This window comes from Corvus brachyrhynchos, unplaced genomic scaffold (genome assembly GCF_000691975.1).
Source record: "Corvus brachyrhynchos isolate BGI_N302 unplaced genomic scaffold, ASM69197v1 scaffold434, whole genome shotgun sequence".
Taxonomy (NCBI): domain Eukaryota; kingdom Metazoa; phylum Chordata; class Aves; order Passeriformes; family Corvidae; genus Corvus; species Corvus brachyrhynchos.
This window is the reverse complement of record NW_008238372.1, coordinates 1,502,771-1,528,685: the sequence shown is the minus strand read 5'-3', so window position 1 is coordinate 1,528,685 and position 25,915 is coordinate 1,502,771.

The window sequence follows — 25,915 nt, the reverse complement described above, 5'->3', positions numbered from 1 at the left end:
ATTTCCTCCTGGAAAGGGTTGTCAGGCCTTGGAAAGAGCTGCCCAGGGAGGTTTGGAGTGCCCATCCCTGGAGGTGTCCAAGGAAGGCCTGGATGTGGCACTCAGTGCCCTGGGCTGGGGACAAGGTGGGCATCGGGCACAGCTGGAACTCGATGGGCTGGGAGGGCTTTTCCAGCCTCAGAGATCCTGTGTTTGTTGTGCCCATGATGTCCCTGGTTGTACAAACTCAGGAGAAAATGATTCATTTACCACCTCCCAGTTTTTCATTCCCGTGAGAAGATTCATGGCAGCAAGGCTCCCCCAGCCTGGTGAGCACATGTGGGGAGTTACTTCAGCAATTAAATGAAGGCACTCGTGTGAGCGGTGCACGTGGCATATTCTTTGAAGATGTTCTGTGATCAAAGCAGAGAAAGGAAATAAAAATGAGTATGTTTGCTAAATATTGAATAAATTAGACGTGAGGGTACTGCAACAAAAAGGTAGAACACATGTTTGTGGGAAAAGGCTCTTTCCACTCCATAGTCATGATTAAATATTTTCTGTTCTCCTGTTCACATTCCTTCCTGCTTTTTCTGGTGGGGAAACTAGAGGATAAAGGAGACTGAGACATAAGGGGCTTTGTGGGCAACTCTATGATTTATTGTGTGATTTATGGGCCAACGTCAGATTTCTTTTATCTCCCCAGGAAAAGCAGAACTAAGAGGGCTGACAGGGCATAGAATTGTACAGGGATGCCAGCACCGAGGTGCAAGTGTTCTGGGCAGGTAGCAAGAACTACAAAGTATAAACCACTTCTCTCTAAGGTACCAGAATGGCAGTAAAAGAATCATAGAATGGTTGGGTTGGAAGGGAGCTTAAAGATCATCCAGTGCCACCCCTGCCATGGGCAGGGACACCTCCCACTGTCCCAGGCTGCTCCCAGCCCCAATGTCCAGCCTGGCCTTGGACACTGCCAGGGATCCAGGGGCAGCCCCAGCTGCTCTGGGAACCCTGTGCCAGGGCCTGCCCACCCTGCCAGGGAAGGATTTAAAAGAGAGAAGTAAAAATCAAGATAGGTTAGGTTGGAAATTGTTAACAGTTTAACCTTTCACTACAGCAACCATCAGTTTGTAACCCTTATAATTTACTTGCTAAGCTTTCTGTGGATTGGAAATTAGGCTTTCATCTCTTTCCACCAGTTATAGACTCAGCAGTAGTTTAGTTCTTAATGTTCAGTCCACACATATTGTGGAATGGAATACACTGTGGAATAAAAACATGCAGCCCTCGGGTCACAGTTTCCATCTATTGTGAAGAAAGTCCCTTATAGATGTGGGAAAAGAGTTTTCCCAGGTTATAATTGGGAATACAACAGCACAAAGCCCAGTGAACTGCAGATCAGATCTTCAGTGTCAGAAAGGGAAAAGAAAACCAGCCTGGGTCTTTTGAGTCACTCCAGTATTCTGTCTAACTGTGATAAGGTGCTAGTCTTGTTTTAACTACTACTGGGCAGCCAGCAGCTCTTCCCAGGAAGAACAATATTATTTGACATTTCTTAAAATATCCAATGGCAAGTTTAGAGAAAAATGTGGTACTTGACAGTGCATGGACATGAAGTTACGGTCTCACTCAAATATGTGATTCTACAAAGCCACAGTGAATCTGAGTGTGTGTGTAAGAGAAACTCAGTAGTTAATTTCCCAAAGCCATTCCCTCTGGTTGATTTTAATTAAATCCAAATTCACTTTCAGATGTCACTCTGTAAAATTCTGAATTAGATTGTCTATTAGGCCAGCCACCATAAATAAATTCAAAAAGGCTAAACTTTCAAGTACATTCTCTAATCATAACAAGAACTGCCTGATTGCTGCGACTGTCACTCGTGAAAGATGCAAAGCTGTGCTTCTGCTCTTCAGAAATAAGGTGATGATTGTGTTGATCAGATTTTCAGATGTGTAATATGTAGTGCAAGAAAAAAACCTTGTTTCTTTTTTCATAAACTACTTTCTGGGTGGGAGGGGCTTCCCACCTTCTAACGTGACCCTGTTTGGTTTCACTCCATCAGTTTTCTTTGTAGGTGGCAGAGTGAAGGCCTTCAGAATTCTCCTGAACACAAACATCTGTTGCCTCTTCTGACTAGTCAGGGAGCTTTCAGATTTACTAATCATTTCTCTTTTAGGTTGCCCCATTGATTTCAAACAAGTTTCCCCTACAGGTGTGCTTGATTTCCAGGTCTCATTTTTTAATGCTGGAATGCTCAGACCCAGGATCCTAATCCATGAGAGATTGTGAGGGGCTTGAGAGAAGCACTGGGTGTCCAGCCAGTGTTTGCTTCCATCTATGCCACCACAGCACTACAGACTCAAGCCACCACAATAAAGTTTAAAGTTATTAAGCCATAACCTTCCTAAATACAAAGTGATGTCTCCAGTGATGCCATCTAAAGCTCATTATCCAAAATGAGTGTGATTTTCAACCCACCTGGGGTTTTTTTTTAATTAAATGACCTTTGGTTACTGAGGTTAAACTTCACAGGTGTGAGAAATCCATCGGCTGTTGTTCTCAGAAGGTGCTCAGAATGCCCTGAAATCTGGCCATTGTGCTCCCTCAAAATCACTGTGCTTTGTTCTGTGTTCATTTCCTTATACCTTTGCAGAATTGTAAGAAATATGAAGGATGTGATCTTTGTCTCCCTCAATGTGTGTTCCCACAGAAGGCAGAAATTGTGCTATATTCTATTCACGAATTTTATATTACCTGCAAGCCCTGTGATGTCTGCACAAGTGCTCTCAACCCTGTTCAAGAAACTTCAAAGCATGAAAGCAATGTTTGCTTACAGACTACATTGAGCAGAGATTTATTAACACCTTTTAATTGTAAACCCCATTTTGCTTAGAAGAAATAGATCCCTCCACTGGGTCGTGGAGGGGCAACTTGGTCTGGAAAACAATAGTTTGAATATGGTGTTTCTTTCTGTTTTGATTCAGTCAAATGCCTGGGAGAACATTTGTTCCTTCAATGACAAGTTAACACTCAGGAAACATTTAATCATAAATACATGTAGTGTCTTCAAAGCATAAAACCTCTCTGTAATCTCAAACATTTATCACAAAGGAAGTGGATTACAATATACACCATCTTCTAATCTAAATTAATGTTATCCTTATTATCCCATTTAAAAAGTTGCTCTAAACAGGGGAATGAACCTGTTCTTTAGGGCCACTGGGATGGTTATGGGCTGGGAGCATCTCACATGCCAGGAGAGGCTGGGAGAGCTGGGTCTGCTGAGCCTGGAGAGGGGGAAGCCCAGGGGGATCTCATCCATGTGTATAAATTCCTGGTGGTGGATGACTCTAAAAGATGGAGTTCAATATTTCTCAGTGGTGCCCAGTGAAAGGACAAGAGGCAAAGGGTGCAGTCTCAAATAAAGGGAATTCAACTTAAACATAAAAAACCTCCTACTGTTGTGGGGAAAAACTCTGGGAACAGGTTGCCCTGAGAGATTTTGGACTCACCCTCCTTGGAGATGCTCAAAATCAAACTGGCTAACCAGGAACTCCCCTTCCTCCAACAGCTCCACTTAACAGCGGGGAAGAACTTCTGGGTTTTGAATCCTGTTTTCCATATTCTGTCCCTGTAAGTAGATTCCTGTCACACACCTGGGAACACTGCACTGGGACATGCTCTGCACTTTGTGTGCTTTGTTCAGACACCAGGCAGCCTTGCTCGCATTCTAGATGACATTCCTGTGTGCTTGATATTCTCTGGTCCAGAATTCCCAGTCTTGGAGCAGCTGCATTAAGCAGTTAATTCCCTTTTCCTTGTTACCTCCATCTATGAATAATCTCAGGCCTTAAGAATGGGAACATTCAGTATTTTCCCTAATGCAACCCTCTTATTCAATCCAGATTAGAGTACACTCCTCCACTGCTTATTTTAAGGTGTAGTCGAGAAAAAAAAACCCATGTAGACAATAAGAGAGTGCTTGTTTAAGTGTGTGGCATATTTTGTGCAGAGATTTTAATTCATGCAGATGAATTTTTAAAGACTTCTTTGTTCTTAAGGTACAGCCTGGTCCGTTTCCATGTCCTCAGTCTTGTTCCCTGAGCCTGTCTCCTCTCCTCAGTTGTACTGGGGGCACAAGATCTTTTCACTGACTAAACTGGAAATCTTTTCTTCCCATCCCAGCTGCCAGGAGCAGCCTTAGCCCACGTCACAGGGTCCTGCTTTTCTTGGTGCCATGCTTTGACTTCAGTGAAGGATCTGCTCAAAATGTTTGGGGGTCTCCAGTCTGCCCTGCAGCATTTTTTTTCCCTCTTTTTATTTGCCTGATGGTATGAAACAGAGCCCAAGGGGACTGCCTGAGTCACCAGGTTTTGCCTGATGCTGCAGAAAGATTGAGAGCCACCTAAAAACTTAATTTCCAGCTCAGCTTCCATCCCAGAGCTGTTTAAGAGCTTCACTCTGATGGTTAGAAATCTCATTCCCTGGTTAAATTTACTTGTGGCCAGTTTGTGTTTGTTTTCTCTTTTGACAAGTCCATCCTTTGCTTCAGGAGCTGGAAAAACTCCCCAATTTACTTGTAAAAGGCACTTAGGCATTTTCCACCTTAGATCTGACTTTGTTGGACTAAACAAAGCAAACTCTTCCAGTTTTCTTGGGTGAAAGTTTCCAGTTTTCTTTTTTTGCCATCTTAGTGGCCATTCTCCACATCTGCTCTCTCTTGGATGTTGTTCTTATAGATGTAATTTTACAGCAACATTTGCAATATCAAGACATTAATACAAACAGGGGGGCATTCATATTTACTCTATACTGGCAGGACCTTCTGCTTGGATTTGTCTGTTTCTGAGCTGTACCACAACGATGGTTTTGGGGAATTTAATTTTCTTTCTTCCCTATCATTTTCAGCTGGGAGCTGCTCAACATTCATGCCAGTTCTGTGGGTATTTCTTGGATATTTGAGAGGACTGGGAAAATGTGTGACTTCTGGTTCCCTATATTGTGATCTTTTCCGGAGCCAAGCTGAGTTTGGAGAGACCCTTATATTTAACGTAAGAAAAGCCAAGTAGGATCAAGTTTGAAGCCAATTTGTGAATCCTTTGCTCTTCATAATCCTCTGCAGACATGGATTCAGTTGGATATTTCAAAATAGCTCAGCAATTATGGGCATAATTTTTATGAAGTATCTTAGCTTTTAAACACAGTCATTCAAGTGACAGAGCTCAGAACTGTTATTTTAAAAGGCCTTTTACACATTCTTGGCCACTATATTTGTCATGGCTGTTGTTGGAATGCTTATCCTGAACAGTCCAGAGCTTTGGCCTTTAACTAAGGCTGAAATAGTCATAGTTTTGCCCCAAAAGATCTCCTCTGATCTCAGCTCCTGTTGTTGCTGAGGGCTGACATAAATCAGGTGGAGCCTAGACTGGGTGTGACACAGAAGAGGACAGTGTAGGAGCAATGGTGGCAAAAGAAAATCTCACCTATTCCCGTCAGAAACTGAGAGGAAAATTTATCAGGGAGAAATGTAAGCAAAATAAATCAGTTACAGCACAAAGAAAAAAAAAAAAAAAGAATTGCAGAATAAAATGCTTATAATCTCCTTGTAAATGTGAAAGAGGAGAACTTCAGACACAGAATCAGTGCTGATGTCCTGCACTGCTGACGGGGGAATAATCCAGCGGATAAGGGGTTCCTCAGCAGTTTAATGGTGCAAGTAGCAGTAAAGAAAAAAAATGAACTGAAACAAGAAACAGCATGGGATAGATGTCTAACCCTGGAAGGGCTGGAAGCCTCCCAGCACTGCCAAGATTTCTAGTTAGCCAGGCTGAGATGTAAACTCGGTGTCACACAGCCCAGCGTGGCTGCACGAGTGACCGCGCGGTGACCGCGTGACGGAGCACACGGGGGGCAGATGCTGCACAGCAGCACAGCCAGTTTCCATGGATTTTTCCTCAATCCACCGGCTGTGTCTGCCCTGTAGCAGCTCTGGAAGAATCATTCAGGGATCCCCCAAGGTGGCTAGAACGGCAGTTCTGGGAAGTGGGGCAGTGATGAGTTACGCAGCATTTCTGTGACAGCAAAAAAACCCTTCCTGGCAGGGCACGGAGGGGGAAGAGGTACTTTCTGCAGTTCTGCTCCAGGTTTCATTCTCTCTCTGCCCTGGCAACCTGTGATCTGATTAATCTGCAGAATGGGAACTGGAGGTTTGCCCTCTTTGGTTTCTTCAGTGTGTTGGACATTTTGTGCAACAGAATACTCCCTCAGCAGCTGCTCTGAGGATGTGGCATCACTCCTGAGGGCTACAGCTGAAGAGCAAATACTGGTCTCTTCATTTTGTCTGTATGCTTTCATACATGAGGTTGTAACAGACTGAATTTCATTTTTATGTTACTATCTATCAAATCATTTCATGGGAATACTCTGCAGTGGGATAGTGTTTTGCCATTTAAAATTCAGGAATACAGTAAAGGCCCCATACGACTTCCCAGTGGAGTCATCAGCACCAGCTAGAGAAGATAATCCTGTATATGCTGCCTGTGTAGGATTCATTTTCATTTGTGGACACATTAAAATTTTTATTCACAGCTCAGCCTCATGAATTTGAACAATGTAACTTAAAGAAATTAGAAAACATCCTCTGTTTATGCAAATTGTGATAGGCTGGTTTTTAATTTATATTTTTTTAAAGTATCATCCTAGCAGTGTGTGTTTAAAATAGTGAAAATGGAATTAGGAAAATAGAAATGAAAAGAGTATTTGCTGGTTTTGACAGGCACATTTCAGCTGAGGAGCTGTCAATTGGATAATTTTGTTCTGTGTATCATGAAACTGAAGCACAGTGGAGTAAATGATACTCAGATGTGATAAATGATAAATGATATTCACAACATTTTTGTAAAATGTGTTAAAGAGTCAGTTAAAAGAAAAAAGAAAAATAATCAGTGAACAAAAGACTATTAAGGAAGGAAAATACTTAATCCCTAACAATATTTGTCTGAGGAGGAGAAATATAAATGAAGCGATAATCATGGAATCATAGAATGGTTTGGGTTGGAATGGACCTTAAAGATCACCTCATTCCATCCTCTGCCATGGGCAGGGACATCTTCCACTAGACCAGGTTTCTCAAAGGCTCATCCAGCCTGGCCTTGAACACTTCCAGGGATGGGGAGTTTCCCAACTTGCTGGGAAAATTTCACAATTTTAAAATATGACCCAATTTCAAAATATTACCCAATTTCATAAACGAGTTTCTGGCTCCTGGTCTGTCTCCCATTTTGTGGACATGCCCTCAGATAAATCTACGTGACTTCTGATTGAGAAAGCCGGAGAAAGTGGACGTGTCTGATAGGACAAGGTGGACGTTTCAGCAGTTCTCACCATCACTGAGCACATGAACACGTCTCATGTAAAATTACTGAATTTGGTCAAGACATGATGAAAACTTCTCTCATCATCCTGTTGCACTCCATGGATTGTCCCTGTGTAGGGGACATAGCAGACATGGTGGTGTTTGGTGTGTGAGGCAGGCCAGTGCCACACCAGTGACTCAGCAAAGCTCCTGCAATGGTGCTAAAGCTGCATCTGGCCCTTTACTAGCCCAGAGAACTAAAAAAAGAAATGGCCAGAATTCTTCAAGGAATTACAACTTTTAAAGGCTGAGTTCCACTTGGTTTGCCTTTAAAACACCTACTCCAACTCTTCCTTGTCTTGAGGATGTGTGGGAAGGAGCTTTCCAAGCTGACAACATTCCCCCTGTTAAAAACACACCCATCAAAACCCAAGCAGCTTTGCTGTGGATGACTTCCCATCCTGTTCTGTGAGACTCAGCAAAGCCCTCTGGTACCTGCTGAAATCCATCCCTGCTGACTCCAATATGTGCTTTAAGGCTGTCCTGTGTTGGAGCAAGGGACCAGCCCTGCCTGTACTTTTGGGATGCTCAGGCTCCCCATCCACGAGACCAGGGAGAGAGGACAGTGGGAGGGGCAGAGGTTCCCCTTGGTTTTGTTCCTAAATCCCACAAACACTCAAAGCAAAAGGAGGAGGTGGAGGCTGCCCTGGCAGGCGCTGGTCCCTCATGGATGGAGGGGCAGCACCCAGCCCTGGAGTCATTGGAGATCCAAGCTGGGAGATGTGTCACACTCCAATCTGTGCAACTTGGCTCCACAGGAGCTGTGGGACCCGTCAGGTTTTCCATCACCCCTCAGATCCCTGGCTGTCACACAAATCCCCTTTTCAATCCAACCTGTGATTGACTCCTACATGTTTTTTTCCCTCTCTCGGAGCAGCCAAGCAGCATCCTGCGCAGCTGAAAGCTATTCAGCTCCCTCCACAGTGTGAGGGAAGCTGGTGGCCTTTCTTGCTGGTGATGGCCAAATATGTGTGTAATGTGCTCAGCCTTCTCCAGCCCACACAGAGAGAGACCCTGCTCCTCTCCTGAACTTGGGTGTAACACGTTCCCTCCAACACCGGCCAGGCCAGCTCCAGACTAATATTTTCTGTACAGTTAATTACCACAGGACAAGTGCTGTACCCGTGTGGAAACTTGCCACTTGAAAAACTGCCTAAAAATATATCCTACAGTAAATGTTTCTCTGTGTGATTAAGTGTGCATGTGGCCTGTGCTGTGCAGAGGGTTTCCCAAAAACAAATGTCTCGCCGAAGCCTCTTGGCAAGGCCTCGCTGTTTTTTTAACAGTTTATCAGCTTGTGTGTTATTTACTGATGGCAGGAATTACTCCAAAGTTCCCATTTAAACTGAAAATTCCAAAAGCCTGCAAGGATGAGGGACCATAAAGGTGAAAAGAGGAGGATGAGGTGAGGCAAAGAGTTTTGTTCTCGAGGGGAATAATGCTCCAGGGGTTAAGATACAGTGTTTGGAGTATGAAAATTGGGGTCAGCTCCTTCTTTTGCCTCAGCCTTCGTGCACTCTGTGGGTACCTCACTGCTGGAGTGTGACCACCTCTGTGCCAGGGGCCCATATGCACTCACACAAGGAATGAGTGAATTCTGGAGCAAAGGCTGCCACCACTGAGCAGAAGGTCATACTGCTGCCATGAATCACAGAGTCACAGAATTAGAATGGCCTCAGTTGAAAGGAACATTAAAGATCAGCTGGTTACAGTCCCCTGCCGTGGGCAGGGACACCTTCCACTGTCCCAGGCTGCTCCAAGCCCCATCCAACCTGGCCTTCAACACTAACAGGGCTGGGATATCCACAGCTGCTCTGGGAAACCTCTGCCAGGTCATCACCACCCTCATAACAAAGAATTCCTTCCTAATATCCAACCTAACCCTACTGTCTTTCAGTTTGAAGCCATTCCCTGGCTCCTGGCCCTCCATGCCTTGGGAATTGTCTCTCTCCAGCTTTCCTGCAGCTCCTTCAGGCCCTGCAAGGCCACACTGAGCTCAGCCCAAAGCTTCTCCTCTCCAGGCTGAACAATCCCAGCTCTCGCAGCCTTTCCTCCCAGCAGAGCTGCTCCATCCCTCTGCTCATCCTGGTGCCTCCTCTGGCCTCTCTCCAGCAGCTCCACGTCCTCCCTGTGCTGGTCCCAGGGCTGGGGCAGCTCTGCAGGTGGGCTCTCACCTGAGCACAGGGGCACCATCCCAATCCCTTTCCTGCTGCCCAGGCTGTGGGATCAGCCCAGGACAGGGTTGGTTTCTGGGCTCCAGCACACATGGCTGTCCTGCTTTAAAGAGAAAAAGAATCTTGCTCTCCAAGACAGCGCTGAGGCGCCATTCCAGAGCAGGTCTGGGAGAGGGATCACACCTTTTGACAGCCCCAAGGTGCTGGATTAGTGTGAGCATTGTGTTAACTTGCCCTGCAGAACCTTTCTGTGTGTGCAGCACTGGAGGGGGGTCGCAGCTGAATGCATGGCTCAGCTCCCAGCAAACACTGCCTGCTGCACTTGATGGCTTGCAGATTTCTCTGAGAGAATATTGTGTAGCTGGCAAAAGAAAACAGGAGAAAGGAAGGAAGCAGCACGGATTTCAGCCCTTTTACCGTTTGCCTTGTCTTTTCCCAAACAGGCAAAGACATCTCGCCGTGCCAAAGACTGGATGCAGCATAAGGACGAAACATCACTTGGATCACTTGATCACAGAGCAAATTTCAGTGTAGACCTTCATATTTCCTCTTCAGACAGACTGGTGCAGTCTGAAGGGCATAAGAGCAGCTGTGTGAAAGCAAGAGCACCCCCCTGCAGAAGCAGGTTCCCGTAAAAACTCTCCCGGCATGCACCGTCTCCGAGCTGGATTCCTCTGAAGACAAGAAAGGACCATTGCAATTGCACCCTCTGAGACAAATTAACACAATTCCACCCTGTGCTCCAACAAGACTCACAGTTCTGTGATCTGCCAGGGCTGTAGTACAGTTAACCTCGGGAGTGAGGTTTTATAAAGGTGCTAACTGGTGTTTCACGGTGCCCCTGCGGTGTTTTCGTTTTCATACGAGGCCCTGTTTGGAGAAATGCTGCGTGAGCATTTACTGCAGCTCCAAGGGCTGTTTGATCAGCCAGAATGGGTCCTCTGGGCAGTATCTTGGAAAAATAATATTTAAGGATTGCACTTTATAAAAATTCCGAGGACGTACACCCCGAATTGTCGAACGTCAGCACAATGCTGGTTTGAGAAACATTTTTGTCCTCACTTTAAATTGTGACAAAGGAACACAGAAATTAGAAGGAAACCCAACTGCACAACTTAATACAGTGACACTTTTTAACAGGGTTCCCACAGTTTTCTATATATCATGGAACTAGGATTTTGAGGTGGGATGTTTTTATTTTATTTTATTGAACTCGAAGACACCTTCCTTCCAGAATTAAATGTATCAGGCTTTTAGAAGTAGCCACTGCCAGGGATAAATTGTGTGTTCCTTCAGGGTATATCTGCATGGAGATTTTGGGAAGGATTCATGAAAAAGACCCTGTTTTGTTGAACCCCCAGCCTGCCTCACACCTCAGTGCTGTCACCTCTCACGGGGGATGCACAAATGGAACCCTGCAGGAGTCTGGGGAGCTTGGATCATGTTCCACAGAGATTCAGAAGTCCCCACTTTCTTTTCTTTGGCTGTGGAGTTGCCACAGGGCAGGGAGAAAGGAGAAACTGAGTGTGTCCATGACTCCTGACTGCATTCAGTGAAGCTCTTAAAGGTTTGGGGTTTTCCCCCTCAGATTTTAAAGGTCTACCTTTGGTGTCCTGGCTGTATTCCAGCTTGTGGGATCTTTCCTCCTGATGTAGAGCCCTTCTTCAGTTTCAGCTAAATAAGCTATTCCTCATTTTCTCTCTGTTTACCTTTGCTGCATCCTGTTAGGGACTCCATCTGTGAGGTGTGGAGCCCTGCTGGGGTAACCCAAATGGAAAAAAGGTAGAAAATGTCTTTGGTTCCAGTAAACGCTATCAAAAATTTTTCCTTGTTTTGGGGCTGGAAGAATAGTGGGACAGGAATTTGAGTAGGGGTGTCCTCTGCTCACTGTGAACCAGTGATCCCCTGGGCCAATGGGAAATGTTATCCCAAATTGCACAAGTGACATCAGGGAAAAGAGGATTTTCTTACGAGAAGTTTTGGTGGCAACAGCTTGCAAAGAGTTAAGCGGGGTTTTCTGTCATCCCAAAATTGCCAGTGACCTCAGGCACTGACCTTTCCTTGGACTTTGCTGGTAGCAGGCAGCTTTCCCAGCCAAGTGGATTTAGGTCCTCAGCCTGCTGCTGCTCTCCCTTTGGCTGATGTTCTGCTCCCTCACTTGGGTGGGCTCTGTGCCATGTGCAGTGCGGGTCCCTCTGGTCTGGGCTGTCGCTCTCTGGCCTTTGCAAAGGGCAGTGCTCCTTCTTAACCCTCAGGTCTCGTGAAGGAGCCTTTAGGTGGAGATTAAACCAGTTCTCCTGTTGAAATGCCCACCGCTGTTCCCTTTTGCCTCATGCCTGAAGGTCTGTAGGGAGTTACTTCTTCTGTGGGTTTTTTGTTTGTTTGATTGGGTTTTTATCATTTTTTTTCTCCAGCCTGCAGTTAGGTCAGAGTCAGGACCCTGTTAGCAGAGAGGCCTCAGTTGCCCAGAACACCCTCACTGGCCAGGAGTTCCATTTAAGCTTAGCCCAGGCTTGAGATCATCTGGATTCAAGGATTTCCTTATTCTTTGGATGGGCCTCCCAGTAGATGTTGGGCCTCTTATCATTAAATGCATTTCAGATTTTGGGAAAGTCTTCACACAGGAGCTTTTTTATTTTAAGACCTACAGGATTTCCTTCAGGATTAATCCACGGTGCTTACCTCAGATCCAGGGTCTTCCAGTCTGTAGGCACAATTCCAGGGATTCACTGATCACCAGCGCAGGACAGATCCCTGTTTGCTACTGGCACAGGTGTTGGACCAACCTCCTGGAAGAGGTGATCCCCTGAGGATGTGACCTGAAAGCAACAAGGATGATAATTAAGCTTAATCCTAAAAAAACCAAGCTTTGTTTTCTCTTGAAGTCACTGCAAATTGCAAACATCTCTGAGAGAGGAATACCCTGCTTCACATTCAGGTACAGATCTCCTGGAATGATCTGTAGGAAAGGGAATGGATGGGAAAACATTCTGGATAAAAGACATGGTTGAATATCTAAGATGTCTCCATCCTCTGATCCCTAAAATAAAAACAAATGAGCCCTAACCAGTAAAAGCCACAAGACCTGTGATTCCCACAGGCAGAGAAATATGGGATAACTTCTGCTTTAGATTTGTTACCCAGGGCTGAAAATGTTCAGGTGTCACGGTGAGATTTCTGAGGTACCTCTACAGTGACGTGAGAGCAAGCTGTTCTAAATGTTTTTATTATCAAGAGATAATGAAAGTTATTCTATTATCTAATAAAATATTTATAAATATGTCAATTTATTATTACAGTGATATTTACCTAAAATCTCACAAAATATCTTGTTTAAGACATTCATTCTAGGGCTACCAGGAGGAGCACACTGAGATACATGCTGGTGGATCTCAAGGAATACAGAACCTTTTGTTTCTGATTATATTGTCTAATAGTTATATCTGATCCAGAGCAATAATAGACATGCTTGTTAACAATTTTTTTGAAGCCTAAACAAAATGAGTAGGGCAAGTACTTAAACCACCATCATAATAAACATTGCTCTTATTGCTAGTGATAAGATATAAGAGATGACATAGAAAATTTCTTGCCTCTTCTCCCAAAATTTTAATGAGATTCCTCCAAGCCAAATTCACTAAAGTGTGCTTACACAAAGGGAGACAAAAATTTTGTGGGTGGGGATAGCAATAGTCCAAAGAAGATCCCCTTTCTTGTGCCAAGGATAGCATGGTAAATAGCAATACTTTGCCTGTGATAATGTGACCTTGTAGTTTCATTTCTGATCCAGAAAAGCTTCATCAAGGTCTTCTGGCACCTAAACCCTGTTGAAGTAATTTCAAGTTAGGCATGTAAATATTTGGAGTGCTCAGGGCCCAAATTTACGTTTGTTTGCAACTGTGATGTCTTCTCCATTTATACAAAAATCTCTCAGTATAAAATTCATTCTTTTCAAGTGAGGAGTGGCTGGTAAGGAATGGTACATAAGGAGTGAGGGTGAAAGACACCTGAGTGAACAGAAAGCTGACACTGATATCAAGATCATCTAATTATCAGCCTCACCTCTTGCCACCAGACAGACACAGCTGCAAACAAAGCAATTTCTCACATTTGCCCATAAGAATTCCAAATTTATTAGTAATTTCTAGATGGTAACACAGTAAACACTTACTAGAGACCAGGAATCTTGAAAATTATTTGTGAGAAGAATTGCCCTCCACCAAAATTTTGTCCCAGCTGATCCTGACCTAGGAAAGGCCCAAATCCAAAGGGTCAGTTTTCAGTTTTAGCTCCTTGTGCTAAGCAGACACCCATGGGTTTGATGGTATTTTTGGAAAAGACGCTGTTTAAAGCTGGCTGCAGCAAGAAATTAAACAAATAACTCTGATAATGGGAATAACCTCCAAGACAGTGTATTTTGTGGTGACCAGAACACTTAGAATAATTTACTATTGTATGAAGTGATGCAGCTGGTAAAATATTCCTCTCTTCCACATGGAGAGAGCGGGATGGCCGCAGGAAGCAGCTCTAGAAAGCCATTTGCATTCCCCTGTGGCTTGTTTTGTTAAATCAGTTGCAGCAAAGGAGCTGCTCCAAATGGTGCATTTTTCCTGTCTTGGTTTATTTTGTACTTGTTCAATAAAATAGATTCCAGAAAATACAGGGTTGTATAATTTTTAATAAGATTTGTTAAAAATAGCGTGGCTGTGGCGAGAGGAATGACCAGAGGAAGTGATTTGTTTCCTGCCATCATTCCTCCCCCTTTCACCAGCGAGCAGAAAATATTCATTTGATTTAAAATTCATCACAAGCAGCGAGAGGGTAGCAGGGCTACCACAACCCTCATAAATTACACCCAAGGCTGACCCTTCTGGAAGAGGAGGCCTTACTTTGCTGAAGGACTTTCAGAGTTTGGTGCTGCTGCCTCTGACTGCAGCAGGACACAAAATACACAGCAGGGAAATACCCAGAGGAGCAGAGGCCAGGCTGGGTCCGTCCATCCATCCATCCATCCATCCATCCATCCCAAACCTCTGCAGAGGATTAACCTGGGAAGGAAGCCCTTGCCCACAGTGGTTCCTGCCTGTTCTAAAGGGGAACAGCCTTAATGTGGTCGTGGCTCCCACTTTCACCCACATCCCAACTCCTCCATGGCAAACCTGGCTCCCCAGGAGGCTCTGGAAGAGCCCCCATCCTTCCCTCCTGCAAGAAAGCTGCCCCTGGGTTTCAAACCCAGATTCTGCTCCTTTTTAACTCTTCTGTGACTGATATTTCTCATGCAGGACTCCAGCAAGCCCAGGCTATGCAAACAGCAAAGCACCTTTTTTTCTTCTTCGAGCCACAACAGGGCAAAGCCGAGGAAGGTCCTGCGGAGTACAGTGATGAAATAATCAGCATGACAACCCACATTCCAACTGGAAGTAGCTGGATTGGTGCAGCTCTTCCCCCTGAACCGGTGAAACTTACTCCCATATCCAGAAAAGATCATTTTTTCTTCTGAAAGACTTTTCTGCGGGTCACTTTTGCCAGATAGCTTGGCCAGTTGCTCTGTGCTTAGTCCGTTTTAACAATAACAACAGCAACAAAACTTTACAAGATGTTCTTTCCTCTTTGTCTGGAAGGATTAACAGTTCAGCCAAGGTCTGACTGGCCGCTGGCTCCAGGAGGAAAGGACTCAAAGGCACTCCGAGGGAGTAGTCACATGGAGAGCCTGGCTACCAGAGCGGGCTTTGGGGATTGTTTTTTATTCTGTGCTCACCCAGACTGGCACTGAGGGCAGGATTGGGCACTTCTGCTCTTGGAGGTGCTTGTTCTGAGGAGTCTTCTAGGAAAAGTAAAGTCTGGGAGGCAGACGGACGTATTGACATTTCCCCCTGAAAAATCCCCTTCCATGGGTCTCGTTAGCAGGATTGAAATGACGAATCTTTGGAAGTGGCTTGGAAAATTGTCTTCTCCCTTGGAGCAGTCACAGAGTGACAAAATCACAAAATCACAAAATCACAGAACGACAGAATCACAGAATCACAGAATCACAGAATACTTAGGGCTGAAGGGACCTCTGGAGATGATCTAGTCCAAGCCCCATTTGTATCCTGTCTTTGAGCATTTGTGTTTAAGCTAAAAAGAAGAGCAGATGCCATCCAAACAGATGGAAACAAAAGCATAACTCCATCAAACTTATCTCTGGATTGTTTTAACCCATCACTGGCAGGAGCATGGCAGGAGTGGGGCAGAACAGGACCCATCAGTCCTGAGCCATGAGGTCAGGAGGAGGTGATGATGGGAGAGCTTCATGCTCAAACACAATAAATGAGATTATTTTTTTCCCCTCTCTGTTGTCTGTGTGAAAGGAGAAACTTCTCTTTTAAACATTTCCTAGGCAGGATATAAACACACAACCTCAAGGCCATAGGTGCTGCAAAGACCCAGGCATCTGCTTGTCTTTGCTCCCATGGGATGTTCCCACTGGAGGTCTAAACCCCACACCATTTGCTGCCAGCAGATGAGCCTGTGGATCAACCCAAACCTCCAAGGAAACCTGGCTGAACTGGCTCATGAGGAGTCGGGATTAGGCCCTCATTCCTCCTGCTTACATGCTGGATTTTCACCTTTCATGCTGCTGCAGCACAACTGCCTGCTAAATTTAGAAAGCCTTTTTTAGAAGTTGTTTTATGAACACACACACACAATAATTACATTGTAAAAAAAAAAATAAGAACTAAAAAATGCAGGCTTTAGAAATGCCATTTGTGAGGCGTTCCAACTATGTATGACTGGCTCAGTTACTGGCTCACAGTTGCCATCTGAACATCTATTTTTCCAAGCATTTAAGAAAAGTGATGTGTACATTTTTCATGTGTAATTAGGCAGCGTAATGTGATCTCTTTCTGCAGTCAAGCTGCCATGTGCCGTAGCCTCACTGAATAGCTTCCAGATTTCAACCCAATCTCTTCTGTCTAGACTCTACGTTGCTATTTTTTTTTCCTTCTTTCTTTTTTTTTTTTCTCTCTTGCCTAGCCTAAAGCAGACTCCAATATAAAATGCCAAAACCAGAAGGTTTTGTCCCTCTTTCTCATAAAGACGTGGGACAGATCTGGGAGGCCCCGCCGAGAGCCGAGTCCCAGACTTTTTCATAAGACATGTGTCGTCTGAATCTGACATTAAAGATTGTGCAGGCATTTCAACAGGTCATGCACACGCGGGGGGAAGAAAAAAATGCCCAAAAATATGGTTTTCATTAAGAAAGTGAGTATTTTTAGAGAGGTGTGGTTCAGTTCAGATGAAAAGGGAAGAAAGAAAAATGAAAGCGGCGCAAGAGATCCCCGACTGCAACATTATTTATATTGCTGTTGAAATGCAGTGTGTTCTCTTTATAAAGCTGCTTTTGGGAGAGAAATAAGAGAGACCGTGCCAGAACCAGGTGCATATCATGGAGTTTGTTTATAATCCAAGTTAAAGGAGAGCAGATTTATACCAGAAAGAACTCTCCGAGGGGACTTGGGAGTTTAAGTGTCCTGTCTTAATCTATACATTACCTCCTCAACAAAGCAGTTGTCTTGAAGCAAAACATAAAATACAGTTTCAATGAATTCACAGATAATTCCAGGGAATTTTATCTGGTGTGATATAGTTTCAGACTGCTTATTCTGTTCCCAGCTTTTTATTTGACTCTTAAGTTAGTTTATTTCTGCGTCAAGAGAATGAAAAAGATCAGAGAGGGCTCGTTTCCACAGAAAGATGCTTTTGTGCAACATCAGCAAAAAAAAGCAAGGCTTTCCCTGGCTTGCAATTCCACCACCTTGTCCTGGGATTTGCTGTAGTTTGCACAGATTTTTTCTACAGAAAAAGCTCTTGTTTTAGTCCTGGAATTGTGCAAATTTCCCTCCACTTTTTTTTTCATTCTTTTTTAAAATCTTATCTTTTCGTCTATTCTAACACCACACTTTTTGTTTTCCTTTTGCTCCCCAGAAAATGCCTATTGTCCCATTGAGAACATGTCCTTCTGCCTGCTTTTGTGCAAATGGCAGATTGGTTGGAAAAACAGGAACACTTTCACTCCTTTCCGAAGGGAAGCATGCAGCGCTTGCTAAAAATTCCCATGCTTCTGCAGAACCAACTGTTCTTTCCATTAAAAAAACATCCACCTACTTGAGCAAACTTTTCAATATGTTGGCCCAATTTTTCATTATGGTAAACTATGAAATGCTTGGAATGGTTGGAATAACCAAATATTCTCTCGAAGTTGAAAAAAGGAAACTAAACCAAAAAGCTGCCTGATCAAAATGGGGCTCTCCTTGAAATTCCAAATGATGACAGCAGACAGTGCAATAATTTGATCACAGAATCACAGAACGGTTTGGGTTGGAAGGGACTTTAAAGATCATATAATTCCAAATCCCTTACAATGGGCAGGGACAACTTCACTATCCCAGGTTGCTCAGAGCCCCATTCAACCTTCTCTTGATGATTATGAAATATTTGTAATTACATTTTAAGTAAAATTAAAATAATTTTTTTTTTTTTACATTTAAGTAAAATAATTTTTAAAAATTCTCCTGTCCTGGTATCTAAACTGATCACAGGAAGTGGTTTTCCTCCTTCTGTATCACAGAATCACAAAATCAATTAGGTTGGAAAAGACCTCCAAGATCATCGAGTCCAACCCAATGGCAAAGACTCATTTCACTAAAATAGGGATTTTCTGAGCTGTAAATCAGGTCAGAATTTTGACACAGGGGCTCGGGTGAGTTTTTGCAAGCTTTGCATCACCACTAACAGCGATTTCACAGAGCGTCCATCCAAGACCGTATTGATTTCCTAAATCTTTAAGCCAGATGGGACCAATTATCATAATCTGTTCTGCTGAATGGGAGCAAAGATTTTGTACAGTTGTTTTGTGTTGCTGTCTTAGCATCATCTCTTGCCCTTCTCTAGACATTCCTCTTGGTGTTTTCAAGAATGTGGGAGGCCTTGTTCTGATCTTCATCGTGCTCATGAGTATCACCAAACTTACATGAGCAAGATCACCTCAAAATCTTTCTTCAGCCTTCCTGGAAAATCTCCCCGGGCCTGGGAATGCATCATCCTTCAGGAGCCACATCAAGGCAGATCCCCATGTCCAGCTCTGTTACGTGTGTGGTTTGACAATATAAATCAGTTCTTGGTCTGAAGAAATTATTCTCATGTTGTGAAGACCATGGAAATGTTAGAGCAAGTCCAGAGGAGGCCACAAGGTTGATAAGGGGACTGGAGCACCTTCCCTCTGGAGACAGGATGGCAGAGTTGGGGCTGTTCAGCCTGGAGAAGAGAAGGCTGTGTAGAGACCTCACAGCATCTTCCAGTGCCTGAAGGGGCTGCAGGGAAGCTGGAAAGGGACAACACATCAGGAACTGGAGTGACAGGACAAAGGGGAACAGCTTCAGACTGAAATAGGGGAAATTTGGGTTAGATATTGGGAAGGAATTGTTCCCTGGCAGGGTGGGCAGGCCCTGGCACAGGGTGCCCAGAGCAGCTGGGGCTGCCCCTGGATCCCTGGCAGTGCCCAAGGCCAGGCTGGACATTGGGGCTTGGAGCAACCTGGGACAGTGGAAGGTGTCCCTGCCCATGGCAGGGGTGGCACTGGATGATTTTAATGTCCCTTCCAACAAAAACCTTTCGATGATCTTATGATTTCATTTTGTTCTAAAGCACAGTGTCAGAAGCAGATTTCAGGGTGAGATATGCTTTCAAATACTTTGCTTTTTGCAGTAAATGGTGCACTTGAGCCTGGTCCTGTCTTGACCTACAAGTACCTTTCAGTGTTCTCCAGTTAGTTCAAAGGCTCAGATGCAAAATCAAGGAGAACACATCCATTTGTGGGCTAACACAAAGTTTTCTGGGGCTTTGAGTCAAAAAACAATGGGGTCCAGCATGTAAATTTTTCATCTGTGACAAAACAGACTTCACTTAATCCAGTGCAAACAGCTGTCCTGACAGAAACATCTTCATTTTTCATCATCTCTGAAAGAAATGTGAAACAGAGAGAGATTAAGGTTGGAAAAGCCCTCCAAGATCTTGAGTCCACGCTGTGCCCGATGCCCACCTTGTCACCCAGCTCAGAGCACTGAGTGCCACGTCCAGCTGATAAAACTGAACGTGACTGAGACTTGGGACACACAGGACATGTGCCACCAGCCAGGCAGCGACGGAGACATCCAGGTGCTGCCTGAGAAGATCTGCCACAGCACCTCTGTCCCCTCACACCTCCACCTGCTGCCACTCCAGAGCTGCCACGCTCTGCTTTAGGGTGTTGATTTAGCAGCTGGAAGCAGGGATGGGTCTCTCCCTTCCCTGTGGCTCATCCAGAGGGTGATTCAATGTCACATCCTGAGCTGAGTCACCTTCTGCAGTGGCCTCTCCCTTCCTCCCAGCCGGCACAGAGAGGTGCTGAGGCACCTGCACAGCCCAGCACAGCGAGCTCTGCCCTGCCTGCAGACACGCAAATGGCATTTTTGGGGCATCTCTGTGACTTGTTTGCACCGCTGCCACAAGGTAGGTGTGAAAACAAGCGTGTGTTTGTGTGTCTGTGCCTGCCTTGGTGTGCGTAGAGTTGCAGCCATAGAAAATCAAATTTCTCCCCTTCGTGTATCACGGAGTTTTTTGGAGCTTCGGGTCCTGGAGGAGGCTGTTTGTCTGCCTCTGACTGTAATTTCAGGCATTCCTCTGTTGCGTGACACAGGCAACGAAGAAACGCTGTGGAAAACTTGTCCTGAATTAGCCAACTAAAAGATAAAATAGCATGATTGTACATGGGAATGGCTGAAAAATGATTCATATAGAGAAATATCACCTTTCTTAGAGCTGTGTGTTCATGAAGATCTGTTAACAAAGCTGAATTTACAGCACTACAGGCACTTGTGTGTGAACAAAACCAATTCCATAGACCTGAAGGCAAAATTTAAATTTTTTCCAGGTACCATGACAAATACAGAAAGCAGAGAAGCAGCCTATTGCAAAGAAGAGAGAGATGATAGTCCACAAGTTTAAATCCCATTAAAATGTTGCTTATCTGCATATTAACTCTCTATCAATCTATCAGTCTCTCTTGGATTACATTTGCCTTCAGCTATGGCCTCCCCAGGGATCACCATGCACCAAGGAATGCAAGGGAATGCAAAAATGTAAAGGTAGAAGTAACTAACGAGCAAGTAACTTTATGTATTTACACTTATTAATTGCTTTCTATTGAAGTGTAAACATTTTCTTTTTGGCCAGGCTTGTCTTCATCCATTATTCATCAGTAGTTTTTTATATTCAAACACCCATTCTGACACAGTTCATTTCTGTGTGCTGGCTGAATTATTCACCAGTAAATACTTTGAAAATTATGACATTTTGCCACCGACCCTAACTCTGACTTCCTTTTTTTTTTTTTTTTTAAATCCTTCAACCTTTATGTTTTTTATTTTTAATTTTTGCCATGTGGCTGGAGACTTCTGCTGTTCTTACAAAGATGCTCCACTCAGCCTTTCTGTATTGATTTACTGGGTGAGTTACTCCTTGAATCTCAGCAGGGATGCAGGGAAATGTCTCTTTGGAGAGAGGAAGGGAAATGCTGTGGCTAAAATAGGGAAAAGCACAAATTCTGCCCCCCCCAGCCCAAAATGAGAATGAGAAGTTCAGTCCTGGTCATGGAAATGTGCACAGAGAGTTTATTTCACCATTATTCCAGTTTGCCTTTGGACTGATACTCAGCTTTGTCTCTTTTGGGACTTACCTGCCAAAATACAGGGAAAAAAGCTGAGTGTTTCACCTTGTTTTGGAGATTCAAGATATTTAGGAGGGATTCAGGCAAGCATCCCAGCTCTCCAATCACTCAGATCAGACCTTTGGCATTTTAAATTTTTTTCCCATCATTTCTTGTAGCCTCATAAAAACCCTGCAGAAATTCATGGGGGTTTCAAGTGTTCCCTGGACCTTCTGCGCCAACATATTGTTTTCTGAACTCAGCTATCAGTATAAGCAGAAGGAAAACAAAACTAAAAATAAAAATAAGCAAATTATCTCACTTTCCTTTTAGCCCATTGCTTGGGAAAGAGTGTGAATTGTTTTAAATTGACAAAGCAGTCCTGAATAATCACTGATGCTGAATATCCTGGTGATCATCCACCCACATTATCTAACCAGATACTTACACAAGTAAATTCCAAATTAAATCCTTTCTTTTGCCACTTCAGAGTTTTAAATAGAAATGATCTTTCCTTCCTTAATTAAAAGTGGTTCTCACATAGGATGGACACCAGAGCCTTCTCAGAGATTGCCAAAATGATACTGGGGTGTGCAGTCTGTGACTAAAAAATACCCATAGTGCTGAAAAAAGCCATAATTTCTGCTCCTTGAAAAAGAGTTGCCTGCTCATATCCAGGCAACAGGATGTGTCTATATAACTGCCTATCTCTCCTGAATTAAATGTCATTTTTACATAAGGGAACCTTTATTAGTGAATGTCACCCACACCTGTGAGAGGTAATATTTATAAAGGTGTCCCCTTTTTGTTGCCTGACTTGTTCATCCTAAATGGTATTTTCATAGGTAAAATGTTAATCCTTTCTGGTTCTAATGAGAAAAATCAGACACTGGAATTGCATTTTGCCAGTGGGGAAAAAATTAAAATAATCTCTGCTCTACTCCTGTTGTTTCATATCAAAAGAAATAAATACCATTCATATATCCCATTTCATTGATAATAACTATGATGAATGCTAGGAAGCTTTCATTATTATCCTTCTTTTTTCAGTTTTTTTGAATGAGTGGGTTGTTTAACCTGGGGAAAGGAGGCTCAGAGAGGACCATATTGCTCTCTACAACTCCCTAAGGTTGTAGCCAGGTGGGCTTGGTCTTTTCTCCCAGGTGACAAGTGACAGGACAAGAGGAAACAGCCTCAAGTCGCACCAGGGGAGGCTTAGGTTGGTATTAGGAAAAAATTGTTCACTGAAAGCATGGCCAAGCACTGGAACGGGCTGTCCAGGCAAGTGGTGGGATTGCTGTCCATGGAAATCTGCAAAAACCACGTGGGTGTGGCACTTGGGGACGTGGTTTAGTGGTGAACACAGCAGCAGCCTAAAACCACTGCAAGTTTTGCATCCTTTAAGTGGTTCAGTCCCCAGTTCTCCCATTAAGACTCAAAGTTATCTGAGGCTGTGCCACATGCTAAATATATTTTCATAGTCCCACTGCTCTGGAAGAAGCATGGGAAAAGAGCTGGTTATGGGACTTTTTCTTGATCCAGATGTGACAATTTGTTAATTTTTATCGTTTGTTTCCAACTTGTATTTTGAAAACTGTGTTTAAGGAGATGGAAAATGACGTGAACCCCTTTTTTCTTCCCCCCATGACACTCCTGAGCAAGAGGCAGTGCTCGAAGACCCATCTGCTCTGAAATTTCCTCCTTCCTCATGAGAGAAAGCTCCAGGAATGAGCCTTCGGGGTGGATCTTGTCCCTGCACAGGACACCAGGATCAGCTTTGGGGACAACTGCTGTGACAGAGCAACTGGCTGTGACCATGGGAGCTGGGGCTGGTGGCAGGAAGGTGGCACAGCAAGGGATGCTCCAGCCTCCCACCTGGCTGGCCCTTCATCCCTTTCCTAACCTCGTGTTCCCACTACTTGCATCTGCAGGAACATTGGCTGAATATTTTAGTCATGCAGGTAGGGCTTGAAAGAGCAGAAGATTTGGGTTTTTGGGCATGGGATGACAATGTGGAGCAGCTTTCCACGTGGGAGCTCAGCAGCTCAGCTGTCCTCTGTGGTGGGCACTGGTGGGGCTGCCAACCTGTCCCCTGCACCTGGCAGTGCCTGAATTCTGAAGGTGATGCAGGAGATGGAGCCACAGGGACTCACCGAGAGCTGGACGTGACCCCCGCTGGCTTTGCTGCAGCTCCTCCAGGAACACACAGGATTTTGGGGGCCTGTTCCTGCAGCCACATCTCTGGGTGTAGCACGAAGCTGTCAGCACACTCAGTATCCCTCTCTCTGCTGTTTTATCTCAGTTAACAGGAATTATGCATCACACTTCCAGAGAATTTGTGGCCATCGTGTTACCAGGAGCTGCCGTGTGCAGCGCACAAAGACTGGGGCTGCAGGATTTCCCCCCCACCCCAGCCCCGCTGTTCCCAGCCTCCCAGGCATTTTCTGGCCCCAGGAACATCCTTGTTGGAGTCTGTAACCACCACATGCCTCTCAACCAGGAGCTTCTAACCACAGCTCCACCGGGCAAACCTGGTGCCACCAGCACCTTGTAAGGATGAAGCTGCTGCTGGCTGCAGTTTGCTTCGGGGATCAACTGGTTTTGGGGCTGTCTCCTGCTGGATTTATGTTCTCTGAAGAGTTAAGTACATTAGTGTGGGTAATCTCACTCCATTACCTTCTATAAAACTGAATCTGTGATTTCCTCCCTGGTGAGCATTTACCATAGCGAAATAGGCTACTATTTTCATATTTAACTCATTGGTAACTCATAAAACCAGCTCAAGCTGTCTGCCCCAAAGAGCAGAAGCTGTGGGATGGGCTGGAGGGTCAGAGCTTTTACAAGACCTGGCAGTGTCGGTGCAGTGCTCTCAGCATCGCCCTCGCATCCCTATCCCATCCCTCCCCCTGCTCCTTTGAAATCCACAAAAATCAGAAATTTATAAGGCTTCTTAAAAATCCGAGATGAAGCAATTAAACCTCCAGACTGGAGGATGTGAACCTTTAAAGGCCCTTTGCAGAATATCAAAAGAATGAGAGGATTATATTTAGCAGGTGTGACAGCCCACGCAGGACATTTCATTGTGAAAGGGGCTGACATGAACCAGGAACCGATACTTAAATTAATATAAAACATCTTGGGGGAAAGGTGTTTTCTTTTCTTTTTTAAGCATTGGGAAATCATAGTGCTTTCTGGCTTCTTCAAAAGCGAGAGGTCCAAATATACAGGAGTCATCTGGCATGTAAAAATAAAAAGTCTGGGGAGGGGACACACACATAAAAATGCTTTGGATGAGGTTGGGAGGAAAATGTTGGGGGCCAGGGGGCCAAGAAACACCACTGTGAATTTTCTTCCCCCGCCTCATCTGAGGTTTTGCCTTGCCACTTGCAGATCCAAGGATTTTCCCTCCCAGGGCAGGTTGCTCAGGGCAGAGGGGCAGGACTGGCCACCTCTCCTCATCCCTTCCCTGGAGACACAACCCTTCATTACAGGGGTGCTTTATTCTGATCACTCCTGTTTCTATTCCTATCACACCCTACCAGGCCTTGGAGTGGAAAACTTGAGTCGGGAGTTTTGTGGGGAGGCGTCCACGACTTTCTTGCTTCATTCACTACTGTGTGTTCCTTATTTTAGTCGAGCTGCTCCGTTTTGATTTTCCAAAGCTGCGGATTGAACGTCCAGAAGCTCGAGTTGTTTTCACACCCACTCGCTGAGGGCCACAGGAGTGATGCTGCCCATCCACAGCAGGGGAGGCTGCGGGGAAGGTGGGGTGGGTGACAACACTGTCCCCAACTCTGAGAAGGGACCCCACAGGCTCCCCAGATCTCCATAGATGGGTGATGCAGTGACAGAGGGCACTCAGTCCCACTTTTGGGGTATTTTGTCTCTTCACTCTGCTCATTCAAGCACTGGGTGCTTGCTTGAGACCTTTGGGTTCTTAGTCACCCAAAAAAACACGCATTGGGGTAAAAAGCCCATCTTTCTGCTGGGGCTGCTCCGAGGGAAGGACAGAGGTGTGTGGTTGCTTGGATCTGCATTATTGGGTACCCTTTGGCATGGAGAGAGTTAAAGGTCCTCGGCACCCACCAGCCCTGGTCTAGGCAGTGTCTAAAATCAGTCCTAGACCCGCTTTATTTTTTCCTTAAAAACAGGAAATGGAGCCCTGAAGGCTTTTTAACTGGAGAAGGAGAGTGAGGAGGGGGTATACTCGCTCTGCCCATACCCAGCCCTGAGCCTGACCCAGACTTGGGGGTCTCTGTGTGTGTTTTTTTTATTTCTTCTCCCTTTTTTTTTTCTCCCTATTATTTTGGCAGACTTTTTGGAATGTCTGGGAGCTAAGGGCTTTGCTTCATGGAGCAGAATTCTGAAGCAAGAAAAAGAGAAAGTTATAGACTAAACCACAGAAATGTAAACATGTCTGCAGCTAAAATAACTCCACTTTCATTGAAAACACTCCTCGCTTACAATCAGACTTCTGTGTGCTATGCTCAATAAAACTGCATGCTAATAGCAACCAATTAATACATTATGTAGTTCTGCTTTAAAAACTGAGACGCTTTTAATTATTATTTTTTTTCCTAATTTTTTTTTTTTTAATTATTATTTTTAATTAAGGGACTT